General features: G+C 51.5%; 1 pseudogene; it reads right to left on the bottom strand.

Annotated features, from left to right (window-relative positions):
* Positions 1-13161, bottom strand: part of LOC105709930 (breakpoint cluster region protein-like) — a 36532-nt pseudogene extending 23371 nt beyond the window's left edge.
* Positions 13162-13176: the final 15 nt, after the last annotated feature.

Raw genomic sequence — 13176 nt, forward strand, 5'->3', positions numbered from 1 at the left:
AGGATTATACTCCAAGTCAGAGCCGAGTGTGAGTGAGAGGCCCCACCACTAGACAGGAACCAGGGGCACCAAGTGGGCAGATCAGCTTCCTTTCAGGGCCAGGAGGTGCACCAAGGACTGGCTGGGTGAAGACAGCCCTCAAGGATGATGGAAAGAAATAGCCTTTCTCAAGTTCAGCACTTAGTCTACCTGAACTTGGTCCTTCTCTGTACCAAACCATGCTCACGAAGCAGCAAGAGAGGGGATGCACCAAGAAAGACAAGACAGCTGAGGGAGGGAAAGTGTGTCCACTGAAGAATCAGGAAGGCTTCAAACCCCGGAGCTGTGCGGCCCAAGCAAGTTACTTCACCTCTTTGAACCTCGGCCTCCTGGTCGGTAAAAAGCTGACACTTGACGTGGGGTAGGAAGAGTTGCCTAAGTCAGCAGCCTGTGTGTGCTGCATGGAGCAGGTACATGTTACCCACTGGCTTCCTCTCCCATCCTCTCGGTGCAGAACGAGAAGGCTGCCCAGCACCAAGGCCTTCAGAAATCACAAAAGCATATACATAAGCTGCAGTCCCGGGCCTGCAGCTAATGCATCAGCCCCAGAGAAAAGCAGCTCAGTGAGAAGATACACTTCTGGAGCATCCTTACAGAAATGGGGTAAAGCCCACTCCTCTCTTGCTCTTTTTATTTTATTATTATTTTTTCTTTTCATTCTTTTTATTAATATTATTATTTTTTAAAGATGGGGTCTTGTTTTGTTGCCCAGACTGGAGTGCAGTGAGAAGATCACAGCTCACTGCAGTCTCAAACTCCTGGACTCAAGCAACCTTCCCACCTCAGCTTCCTGAGTAGCTTGGATTACAGGTGTGAGCCACTGTGCCAGGCTATGCTGTTATCGGGGTGGAAACCATCTAGAAATAAGCTAAGCAGAACGGGAAAGGTATCTGTCATCAGGGACCAAAAAGACAAAAAGAAGCAACTGCCCTGGGCAGCGATTTTCTCAGCCCAAGAGGTCAAGTGGCCGGACACGCAGCAACGGCAAGGGGTGTGCATCTGGGCCCAGAGCACGGCTGAAGCAGCCCCCGAGCTGTGGGACCAGCGAGAGGAGTCAGGCCTCCATGCAGGGCCGAGCTGGCCCAGCACCACCCAGCCTGCGGCCACCCCAGGCTATGTTCTCATGGTGGGTGGGGGCAGGTCCACTGCTTTCTCAGTGGGCACGGCAGAGCATCTCCTGAATGTGCCACTATTCTCTAGCCACGCAACCTTGGGGAATCCACCACAGGACTTCAGTTCCACATTTGTAAAGTGAAAGTGACAGCAAGGCCAAGAATTATTAACGAGGGTCAAGTGAAAACTCACAGGAAAGGCTCTGGTCACATGGATGGAGCCATCCTCAGCACACACTTTGGTAAAAGGGAGCAAGAGAACTTCATGAAGCAAAGGGACCCGAGCCCGGACACCACCCAGCTCAGCAGCATTGCCGGGGCCACCATACAGGTCTTGCTTGTTTCATGCAGGTGGTCTCTGGTGCTGACGTTCTCAGCCTCAAGACCACGTGCTGCCTCCTCCTCCACCAAAGCATCCCCCGATCTCCCGGCTCAACACGCCTGGCAAGCTGTCTGTGTACCACATGTAGAGATGAGGAAGGAGTTTTTCAAGACCCATTCGGCTTCTAAACCATTGGCTGCTCCACCACCTACCTGCTAGGTACCCCTGAGCACGGGGCTGCGCTTCAGGGAGCCACACCTGGCCCACCTGCCACACATGCGCCGTGGGGACTCACCGCTTTAGTGGACTCCAGGGCTCCCGAGACCAGCGCATCTCGGCTGTCCCTGCCCTTGCTGCTAAGGTGGGGCGATGAGGAGGGTGAGCCATCGATGTAGGGCAGCCCGTCTTGGTGCCGGCGCTGCTCCTCTGCCCGGTCTGCAGCGCAGCCATACCCAGGTGGTGTTCCGAACGAGCCATCTGCGTGTGCAAAGAAGCATCCTGTGTTAGAGACAGAGAAGGGAGCATCCATACCCAACCTGTCCCAGCACGTACCCAGCTGACACTATCTCTGTCCCCAACAAGCATCTCACAAGGACCTCGGGTATGCTGATGTCACCTTCACGACGGACTGATCAAAGATCACAAGGGTGGGGGGGATGAACGTGGGCTCACTCCTCAGACAATACAAGGGACTTTCTGAGACATGTCTGCCCCTTGGTGGGGGTTGTGACATAAGAACTATGTATTTGATCTTTGCATACCCCACTCCCTACTTTCCTGGCACACAGTTCCTAAAAACCTTGGAATCTCCAAAGTAATAAATGTCTTTATGTATGCTAATGAATGACAGGTGGCTGGGGCTCCTGGACGGCCTCAGGAAGGGGGCTGGTTGCCAGAAGAACCAACCACATGATTAGAGAGTTGGCACCCCCAACTCTCTGGGGAAGACCCACAGCTGAAGGTTGATCACCAGTGGCCGGTGATATAGTTAATCATGCCTACACAATGAAGGCTGTCCAAAAGGACAGGGTTGGGAGAGCTTCTGGGGTTGAAAACATGGCAGTGCCAGGGGAGGGCAGGAAGCTCTGCGCCCCTTCCCACAGACCTTGCTCTATGTACCTCTTCTGTCTGGCTGTTCCCGAGTTGTGTCTTTTTATTAAAAAACGGTCATATAGTAAGTTATTTTCGAGTTCTGTAAGCCATTCCAGCAAAGGATCAAACGCAAAAAGGGGGCTGCTAGAATCTCCAATTTACTCCAGACAACCTAGACTTGCTACTGACACGCGAAGTTAGGGGCAGTCTTCCAGAGCTGAGCCCTTAACTGTGGGATCCGACGCTAACTCCAGGTAGACAGGGTCAGAACTGAGTTGAAATTGTAGGACACCCACCTGGTGTCTGCAGAGAACTGCTTGGTGTCGGAAAAAGTCCCCGCATTTGGTCACATAAGTGTTCTGTGTTGAGCTTGTGTACAGAGAAAACAGTTTGTTCTCTCCCATACAGGCGGGTTGGGTTGCTACAGAAAGGGGGACCCCTGGCCTGGCACAGTGGCTCATGCCTGTAATCCCAGCACTTTGGGAGGCCGAGGCGGGTGGATCACTTGAGGTCAGGAGTTCAAGACCAGCCTGACCAACATGGTGAAACCCCATCTCTACTAAAAATACAAAAAATTAGCCGGGCGTGGTGGCAGGTGCTTGTAGTAATCCCAGCTACTTGGGAGACTGAGGCAGGAGAATCGCTTGAACCCGGGAGGTGGAGTTGCAATGAACCGAGATTGCTCCACTGCACTCCACCCTAGGTGACAGAGCACGACTCTTTCTCAAAAAAAAAAAAAAAAAAAAGTAAAGAAAAGAAAGAAAGAAAGACAGAAAAAGAAAAAAGAAAAGGGGACCCAAAATGCTACCGTCTTGCTGCCAGGAACAGTCTTTGGGCATCTGCCTGTGGGGTCTGACAGGGTGAGGAGCACATGCTGGCTGGGGTGCAACTCCTGGCCACCATGAGCGGCGAGTCCTATCATGCTCTTCCCATCCCAACCAGGAAACTGGGGCTACAGGCTCTCCTACCCCCCACTCCAGCCCACCTTCTGGCTGAGGCATAGCCCACCTCCCAGATGGTCTGTCAAAATCCCAGACCACCCTTACCCCAATGTGAGTACCCCTAGGAGGACAGAATGGCTTATCCTACAAGAGGCTCCCGGCCTGTTGGAACTAACTAGTTACACAGAGTAACTGGACAATCACTCCCTTCCTCCCAGGCTGAATGACAAAGCCCAATACACATTTCCAAGGCCTTAGCCATCTGGAGCTCCCTGATGGCCTGTTCTAAGTCTGAATTTTCTAAGCCAGTGGACTCCTCACGACCAATGTCAACCCGCAAGGACGTTGCCCGATCCGTGACACGTGAGGGTCCCTTCTCCACTCCTTCCAAGGGGGGCCTTTGAGGCCCATGGGACTTCTGAGACCTCACCCTGATGGGGTGATGTCACTCTCAACATGAGTCACCTGTAAGCAGCCCTGCCCAAAGGTTACCAGCAGAGGTGACCTTGGTGTTCATTCACGAGTTTACAACTGACAACAAACACACCCAGGCCAGGTGGGCACAGGGCGGCACTCAGGCATTCAGAGCGGCTGACCCAGCAATCCTGAACTGGGGACTGTTGTTGGTCCTTCCCACTTGGGTGGTGGGGGCGGGGTTGGGGAGAGCCATGTGTCTGGAGTGATCTGCCACTGGCTGTGGGTGCAGGCGGCCGAAGGCCCGGCTCCCCTGTGTGCCTCTGCCTCTCCCTCTCCCAGGTTCTCCACTTCCTGTCCCACAGGACTCAGCGCCCTCTAACAGGTGTCCCCAGCCCTAGCTCCACATTGGCAACACCTTGGGGGGCTCTGAAAACAATTTCACCGGGATCCACACTGACCTGCCGAGTCCGAAGCTGTAGGGGCTTCCTGGGGGAATCTAGCTGGCAGTCAGGGCTGAGACCTGCTGAGCGACCCCAACCCAGTGTCCGGCACTATACCAGCTGCTGACCTGCAGCACTGTCCCAGGTGACTGCACACAGCTACTGGCTGCAAAGGCAAGGCCAGGTTCTGCCTCTGTGCATGTCCAAAGGAGAATTCCAGGAAGAGGGTAGTTTTGGGTTGAGCATAGCAGTCAAAGCAGGAAGACTCCAAGAGCCTGGAGCACCCACCGAGTCCTTCAACAAGCTGTATGGAGGAGTATGGTCTCCTTAATCCACGGGACATCGAGTGGGCTCCAGGTATCAAGATCACTATGTTGATTGTCAATGCTCAGTTTCTTTGGCCTTTGGGTGGGGGAAGTGAGCTGTGGTGTAATCCCTCAGAAGCAAGGCTCTGACCCTCCCCATTGCCACCTCTCTGTATTAGTCCAGGTCACTGAAGCCATCCACGCCTTGCCTTTCTTGACTTCATTAATTAATTTAACAGAGACATTGATTCACTATGGTGCCTAGGCTGGTCTCCAACTCCTGGGCTCAAGCAATCCCCCTGCCTCAGCTTCCTTCTTTTAAAATCAGGCATGTGAACTAGACAATCGATAAAGACCCTCTAGCTCTAAAATGCTACTGTCACTATTAGATGAAGGTCCTGCCATCCCCCTGGCCTCCTTCAACAACTTCCTCACCCTAGTCCCCCACTCTATGGCCCCTCCAGACTTGGCTTTTTTTTTTTTTTTTACGTTGGTTCTCATGAAATCTGACAGACTTGGCTTTTACATTAGCTCAGAATTGTCAGCATCTACTAAATGTTCTAGCAGGGGTGTCCAAGTGTCCAAGGGAGACAATACACTCATTAGTTCTCAATTTGTTTTACATTGGGCCAGTAAAGCCCCTTCCTGATTCCCCTTTTCTGCTTATCACTAGAGAAAGAAACTAAAACCACTGCTTCAGACTGAGAAAGCCTCAAACAAAACAAACAAAAACAAAATAAGGCGGGTTAGACAAGCTTTTAACCCAGGGTTTTGCTGTTTATCTAAAGATGATCTTAGGACATCAACACATTCCTCTTCACCTAGTGCAGCACCTTTTATCTGAGCTCTTTCCACGCCCGTGACTACACTGACTCCCATGCAAGGTCAAGTCAACCCAGCAAGAACTTCAGGGTCAGACTCGGGGACCCAGGGCTCGCTCCAGACGAACTGTACGACTCCACATCTGCGAAGCCACAGGCTGGCTTAGCAACGTCCACGCCAAAACCTGGTGCAAGAATCAAGTGCCCAGTGAGGGTTTACCTGCCCACGTCCAGTGAGACCAGGTCTCACGGCCAGACTCTGCTGGGGAATTAGGACGCTCCAGACAGCTAAAACCCCAGTCATTTCCCCATCTGCAGAGATCTCAAATCAACGTCTGGGTGGCTGCTGCTTTTAAATCTGGATTCCAGATGGCCTGCTCATCCCTGCCGCATTTCATATGAGGGCTTCAGTCCCTGTTTCAGCCAACCCAGAGCCCTACAATCCAGACTTGCTGCCCCTCATTCTGCTGACTCTTCCAGTCTGCTCCAAGGCAAATGATGGGGTGGGAGGACAGTCCCTCAATTTCCTCATCCCCCCATTCTAACCACCACATAGGAACCTGCTTTTTCACAAAGCAGTTCTTCACACCTGAGATCCCCGAAGTACACAAAGCACCACCACCCACCTGTTATTTTATTTTCAGACATGGTCTCGCTGTCACCCAGGCTGAAGTGCAGTGCTGTGATCATATCTTCTCATTGCAGCCTCAAAACTCCTGGGCTCAAGGGATCTTTCCAAGTAGCTGGGACTACAGGCACATGCCTCTATGTCCAGCTAATTTTTAAAACTTTCTGCAGAGACTGGGCCTTGCTATGTTGCCCAAGTTGGTCTCAAACTCCGGAGCACCACCAGGTCCAGCTAATAAAAAAAATCTTTTTTGAGACAAAGTCTTGTTATATTCCCCAGGCTGATCTTAAACTCTGGCCTCAAGCAATCCTCCTGTCTCAGCCTCCCAAAGTGCTAGGATTATAGGCTTGAGCCACCATGCCCAGCCAAGGCCCTTTCCTCTTGAGGATAAAGTACATTATTTGGCATTTTATAAGCCACCATCTCCCAAGAGCCAGAACCCATTGGGAGGCCTGGCTCCCTGGCCCCATACCAGGAATACCCAGTGGAAAAACCTCTCTGGGCCTCCTCACCCTTGGCAGGACTGAGGAATTGGTGGTCTCATCAGCCCCATCCTTCCTGCAAAGCTCTATCCAAAGCAGAACCCAAACACTAGAAGGTAGAAGGTGGGGGCTTGGAATCTGGCTGCTGCTCACCTGAACCAGGAACCAGACTAGGAGTGCGGTTGGGGAGAGGAAGGCCAGTGCTGGCCCAGAGCACTGCAAACAGCCCAGGGTTGGTGTGGAAGAGGAGGGCCTAGTGAAATCTGAAACCCTCTCCTCTCCAGGCAGTTTGCTTAGCAACCCACCCCGGAACTCCGCAAATCTACTCTTTCATGAAAGACAAAAGAGCAGCCAAAAAATAAAAATAATATAGCGAGAAGAATAATGCCTGGGTAGGTCCCAGTCAGCCCAGGCCCAAGTAGGTGCTGAGGTCATATCTGCTCGACTACATTGGTTCAAAAAAAAAACTTTCAAAAAAATAAACAGAATTACCATATGATCCAGCAATTCTACTCCTAGTTATATACCCAAAAGAACTGATTTTTTTTTTTTGGAGACGGAGTCTCGCTCTGTTGCCAGGCCTCCCCGATTCAAGCAATTCTCCTGCCTCAGCCTCTAAGTAGCTGGGACCACAGGTGTGCACCACCACAACCAGCTAATTTTTGTATTTTCAGTAGAGATGGGGTTTCACCACGTTGGCCAGAATAACCTCAATCTTTTGAAATCGTGATCCACCCACCTCGGCCTCCCAAAGTGCTGGGATTACAAGCATGAGCCACCGTGCCTGGCTTTTTTTTTTTTTTTTTAGATGGAGTCTCACTCTGTCGCCGGGACACTGCTGGTGTGCAGTGCCAGGATCTCCCTCACTGCAACCTCCGCCTCCCGGGTTCAAGTGATTCTCCTGACTCGGCCTCCCGAGTAGCTGTGATAACAAGCGTGCGCCACCATCCCCAGCTAACTTTCGTATTTTAAGTATAGACAGGGATTTACCATGTTGCCCAGGGTGGTCTTGAACTCCTGACCTCAAGTGATCTACCAGCCTTAGCCTCCCAAAGTGCTGGGATTACAGGCATGAGCCACTGTGCCCGGCCTCCAAAAGAATTGAAAGCAGGGAAGAGATATTTGCAAACTCATGTTCATCACAACACGTGAAGGAAGTGGTAGAAAGAACCCAATGTCCATTGACAGACGAATGGATAAGCACAATGTAACGTATATATGCAATGGAGTATCATTCAGCCTTCGAACGGAAGGACATTTTGACACATGCAATCTCATGGATAAACCTTGACATTCTGCTTAGTGGAATAAGCCAGACACAGAAGGACAAATATCGTTATGATTCCACTCATATGAGGTACCTAGAGCAGTCCGATTCATAGAGGCAGAAGGCAGAACGGTGGGCTCCCAGGAAACGCATACAGAACTGAGCTCGGAACACCAGCCACGTGATGCCTGGGTGCAGCCAAGCAGGGGAGGCTCTCCCAGACCAGACATGCCCAGAGAGGCCCCAGATCCTCCTTCAGTGGCATGGCTGCCACCAGAGGTTGGGATTCCAGGAGCCCAGCCCCTGCCCCACCCTTTGCCAATGTACCCAAGAGTGAGATTGGAGCAAGTCCTCAGCGGATCAGAGGTCATGCTCTGGACCCTCCCTACCCAGAACACTGGGAGCAGCTAGCTATAAAGGGGCCTCCGATCAACATGTACGGGAGTCAGGAGAACAAAGGGGCCCTGCGAGGAATTGGGTGGAGGAGGCAGGAACTCCACAGCGATCATCAGCAGAGTGGTCTCCATCCTTGTTTACACTGGCAGCCAGAGACTAGGCAGTATTTATTTACAAAGGTAAACGCAAATCAAACATCCGTGGCTCGGCCAGCTGTGGTGGAAAGGTTTTCACAAAGGCAGGCATCGAGCCCCCACCCTGTCATGGCTGCAGCTGCCCTCCTCTGGGCCTCTCATCTTTTCCCAGGTCCCAAGCAAGCCACAGCAGCATGGTGTGGGGACTTCTACGAACAGCAGCTCACGTCCTTTGGAGGCACTGTCAGGCAGGCACTGTCTTCCTGGAGAGGTTTAGAAAAGGTTCGGGTCTCACTGAAGGGTGCAGAGTCCACAGTCAGAGCTGCCTCTGCACCCCACGCTCATCCACAGCCTGACACCTTCTTCCTACTGCCATGCACCCACCAAGAGCAGACTCCACCCTCGAGAAGGGCCATGGATCTTGGGGGCTCCGACACTGGCTCTTGCAGCAGAACCTCAGGTAAGGTCAGGGAATACCTGCAGTGCTTCAGGGAATTAAGTTCCTCTAACAGCAAAAAAGACCCAAATCTTTAAAGTAGCAGGCAAAAAATAACCTGCCACCCTTTACGAGGCACTTCCTCTAGGTCACACATGGTGCTGAAAACCCACGTTATCATCTCCTGGAATATGCAACTGAGTGGGCATGAACTTTTAGATTGCTATTTTTTAGACAGGAAAAACCGAGCCTCAGGCAGAGCTTGACTGTGCCCAGGTGCACCTATGTGACCTGCCTACTGGGTCAACTTTCAAACACATTCCAAAGAGAAGGCATTTCTAAGATGCGGCACCGATAACCTTACCACCTAGCAACTCCCTTCCTAGGTGTATAATCAAAAGAACTGAAAACTGGTGTTCAAACAAAAACTTGTACCAGAATGTTCACAGAAGCATTCTGTGAACACTGTTAAAGGACCCTCCCCAGTCTGTCCCCATTTTCCATAGGCTGGAAAATGTCAGTCGGGAAGGGCCTGAGCCTGCCCCGCTCCCTGACGCCTTGGCTCCCCAGGCAACCCTAGACACCGAGAACGAGAAACAGGTATTTCCATCTCTGAGCTTTCTTGGAGGAGAAAGTCCAACCCGTACACCCAGCCCTGATGGCTCTGCCTGCTTCTTCTTGTACGTGGCAAGCCATAAAAATTCCTCTGGGAGAGGTGCCCTCCCTGTACCAAGAGAGAAAATAGCCCTTATCACCTGAGACTGGGAATTAGGGGCTGCAGTGGACCTGAATGAATATACTTAACAAAGTCACCCTTATCTCCCACCAGGTTTCCCCTCATGTATCTTCCAGTGACTCCCCAGAGTTTACTGCCCGTAGCCAGTTCCCCCTTGTCCTGCCACTTCTTAAACTTACTGTTATCTAAAAAGGATCTTGCTTTGGCCACTTCTCTGGACTTGACTCTGGAGAAGAATCCCATGTCCCTGTAAAACTAATGACATCTGTGTTTTTCTCTTGTTAATGTGCCTGGTGTCACTTTGGTTTCTAGATCCAGCCAGAGCCCACTAAGAGCTAAAGGGGACTGGAAGCAATCTCTGAGAAAGGAGATACTGCTGGGAAAGAAGATACAGGCTGGCAGTGAGAGGAGAGGGAGGTAGGGGGTAATTCTGTGGGGAGCCTCGGGCTGCAGGCCCAGGACCTGGGCTCGATTTAGGAGGTGTCTGGGTCTGGAACAAGAGGGGAGCCTAGGGCCCACAGGGGGACAGGTGACATTCTAGCAGCACATCTGAGTGTGGCACAGGAGGTGTGGCAGGGCTGGGGTCTTCTGCAATGGTCACTCCAGGTGGGCCTGGTGTTGGTTGAAAAACACAGGCAGGGGGCACTGACACAAAGTGATTATGGGTCTGGCTAAGAGGACAAAGACAAGAGGAGGAAGAGTAGAGGGGACGCTGAGCTTTCTAGTCCCCGAGGTGCAGATGTGGCAGCAGGGAACTGGTCAGAAGACTCCCTGGGAAGACAGTGGGAGGGGGCAAGGTAGGGAAGGTGGAGCAGTGCCCTTCAAAAGAGGATGGCACGGGAACAGTGCCCTGGCATGGGAGTAGTATGGGGAGCGAGGTCTGAGAGTGATTGATGGGGGTCCCTCCACGTCAGCAAAGGTGCTCAGCCAGGAGGTGGGCTGTGGCCGCTGCACACTTGCAGGTCCTCCTCTCCCACTCACTGCTCCTCCAAAGAGGAAACACAGAGGGTTAAGAAGGGGAAAAAAATGGCAGGAAGAGGGGCTTCCCCCTGCTGGCAGTCACCACCCTGAGCCTGGGGCCAGGGCCCAGCTACGGGCAGACACCCAACAAGCCTGGGAGGGCAAGAGAACCACCTTATTCCCCAACCTGGTCTTGGGCTACCCTTCCTGAAGGATGCCTGGAGCAGGAGAGGAGAGGAGAGGAGACGCACATTCACCACATTCACAGCAGCACCATCCACAATGGCCAAGAGGTGGCAGCAACCCCCGTGTCCATTCACGCGTGAGTGGAAGACCAAAACGTGCTATATACATGTAAAGGAGTATCACTCAGACTCAAAAAGGAAGGAAACTCTGAGACATGCTGACTTGGATAAGCCTTGAGAACATTATGCTAAGTGAAATCAGCCAGACACAAAGAGTCAAATACTGTATGCTTCCATGTATATAAGGTTCCTAGAGTAGTCAAATTCAGAGACAGAAAGTAGAATGGGGGCTGTCAGGTGCTGGAGAGGGAGTTAGTGTTTAGTGGAGTTTCAGTTTGGAGAAGATGAAAAAGTTCTCAAGACGGACAGTGGTGAGCCCTGTATGACAATGTGGATGTACTTAATACCACCGAACTGAACACTTAAAAATGCCTAACATAGTCAATTTTATGTTATGTATATTTATACACACACACACACACACACACACACACACACACACACACACACACAGGATCAGCCAGGTTTTCAAATTTAAAACAAAAGAAAAGAAGTACAGCGTTAGGGGCTAAATTGTGTTCCCTGCCAAATTCATATGCTGAAGTCCTAACCCCTAAACTTATTTGAAAATAGGGTCTTTACCAAGTTAAAACAAGGTCATTAGGTTAGGTCCTAACCCAATATGACTGTGTCCTTTAAAAAAGGGGTGGCCAGGCGTGGTGGCTCATGCCTGTAATCCCAGCACTTTGCGAGAGAGGAGAATCACTTCAGGCAGGGAGTTCGAGACTAGCCTGGACAACATGAGACCCTGTCTCTACAAAAAAAAAAAAAATACAAAAATTAGCCAGGTGTGGTGGTCATGCCTGTAGTTCTCAGCTACTTGGGAGGCTGAGGCAGGAGGATTGATCACTGAGCCCAGGAGGCTGAGGCTATAGTGAGCTATGATTGAGCCACTGCACTCCAGCCTGGAACTGGAGCCAGAGGGAGATCCTGTCTCTTAAAAAAAAAAAATGGGGGTGGGTGGGGTGGGACGGCGGAATTTGGAGAGAGATTGGCATATTGGGAGAATGTCATGTGAACTTGAAGACTGTTACCTATAAGGATCCAACCCAGCCAACATCTCAATCTCATACTTCTAGGCTTCAGAACTGTGAGATGATACATTTCTATGATTTGAGCTACAGAGTTCGTGGTTCTTTATTACGCAGCCATAGCACACTATTACGTGAATGAAATCACTGTGGAGCTCAGACACCAGCTTTGAGGAGCTGTCCACATGCCACGTTCTAGACTCAGAGTGGCAGAGGGGAAGAGCAGACACCAAGGCGCACAAGGTCAGAGTAGGAGGCAGCCCAGGGCCTCGCCCCCTTCAGCCACGCAGCATATCTGTGCTCTCTTGGGCACTTGCTCAGAAGCTAAATTGTTACAGATTGACCCCAGACTCTCCTGCTAGACAACAAACCAGAGCCACCTGAGTATCTTGTGCTTGTACAAGTCAGAAATTATAGAAATCCAGTCACATTCTGAATGTCCTACACAACACTGCCAGCCAACCAGCCCTTCCTGAGCGCAGCCCCTGCACCTTCGGACTCTCCTTCCTACACAGGGCCTCAGGGGCTTTGCTTTCCTCCCCTCATCCAAGCTGAAAGGTGGGCAGTGGGGGGGACTTCCATGCAGGTAAGGAAATTGAGGTACTAAAGCAACAAGCTGGGCAGGACCAGAAAAGTCCAATGCTGGAGACAGATTGACAAGGTGTATATGAACCCTTCTGGGCCCTCAAATGATTCTACAACCTGAGTTCTTTCTATTGAGGGAAAGGAGACGGCCCAGGGAACAGTTTGAGACCTCCCCAAGCCACATACACACACAAGAAGCAACTGTGTTCCCACCAGCCCTGGAGGGGTCTAGCCCTAGGTCAGTCCTGAGGACTGGTCTGCAATTCCCACCCTTGTCCTAATACTAGGTCACCCTGATCTATAGTGCTCCTGGGAGACTTACGGAGTTGTGGATGCGCATATGCCCAGGATGCCAGCCTGGGTCAGGGCCAGGGGGATAACACCAGCAATGGCAACAGGTATGGGTCAGAAGTGCTGCCTCGAATCCCCACGCCTCTGCAAGGGAGCTCTCACTACCTCATTTTACAGATGAAGGTTGAAGGTTTGGATGTAGAACCAACATACCCTGAATTCCACAGCTAAGAAGGGCGATCCCCAACTTCAGGTATCCTGGTGGACTGAACTAGGGGTGAGCTGGGGCAGGGGATTGACATTTTGTATTCTGCACCAGAATTTAAGATGTTCCAGGTGTGGGCAAATGTCAAAAGGCTGAGGAACAGACCGGGAGGTGGCACAGTCTCTAAGTCTAAACCCAAATGGATTTTCCCCTGGAAAATCTGTGCATGCG

The sequence above is a fragment of the Aotus nancymaae genome, unplaced genomic scaffold (assembly GCF_030222135.1).
Source record: "Aotus nancymaae isolate 86718 unplaced genomic scaffold, 86718_ANA_hifiasm-v0.15.2.pri h1tg000985l, whole genome shotgun sequence".
Classification (NCBI taxonomy): domain Eukaryota; kingdom Metazoa; phylum Chordata; class Mammalia; order Primates; family Aotidae; genus Aotus; species Aotus nancymaae.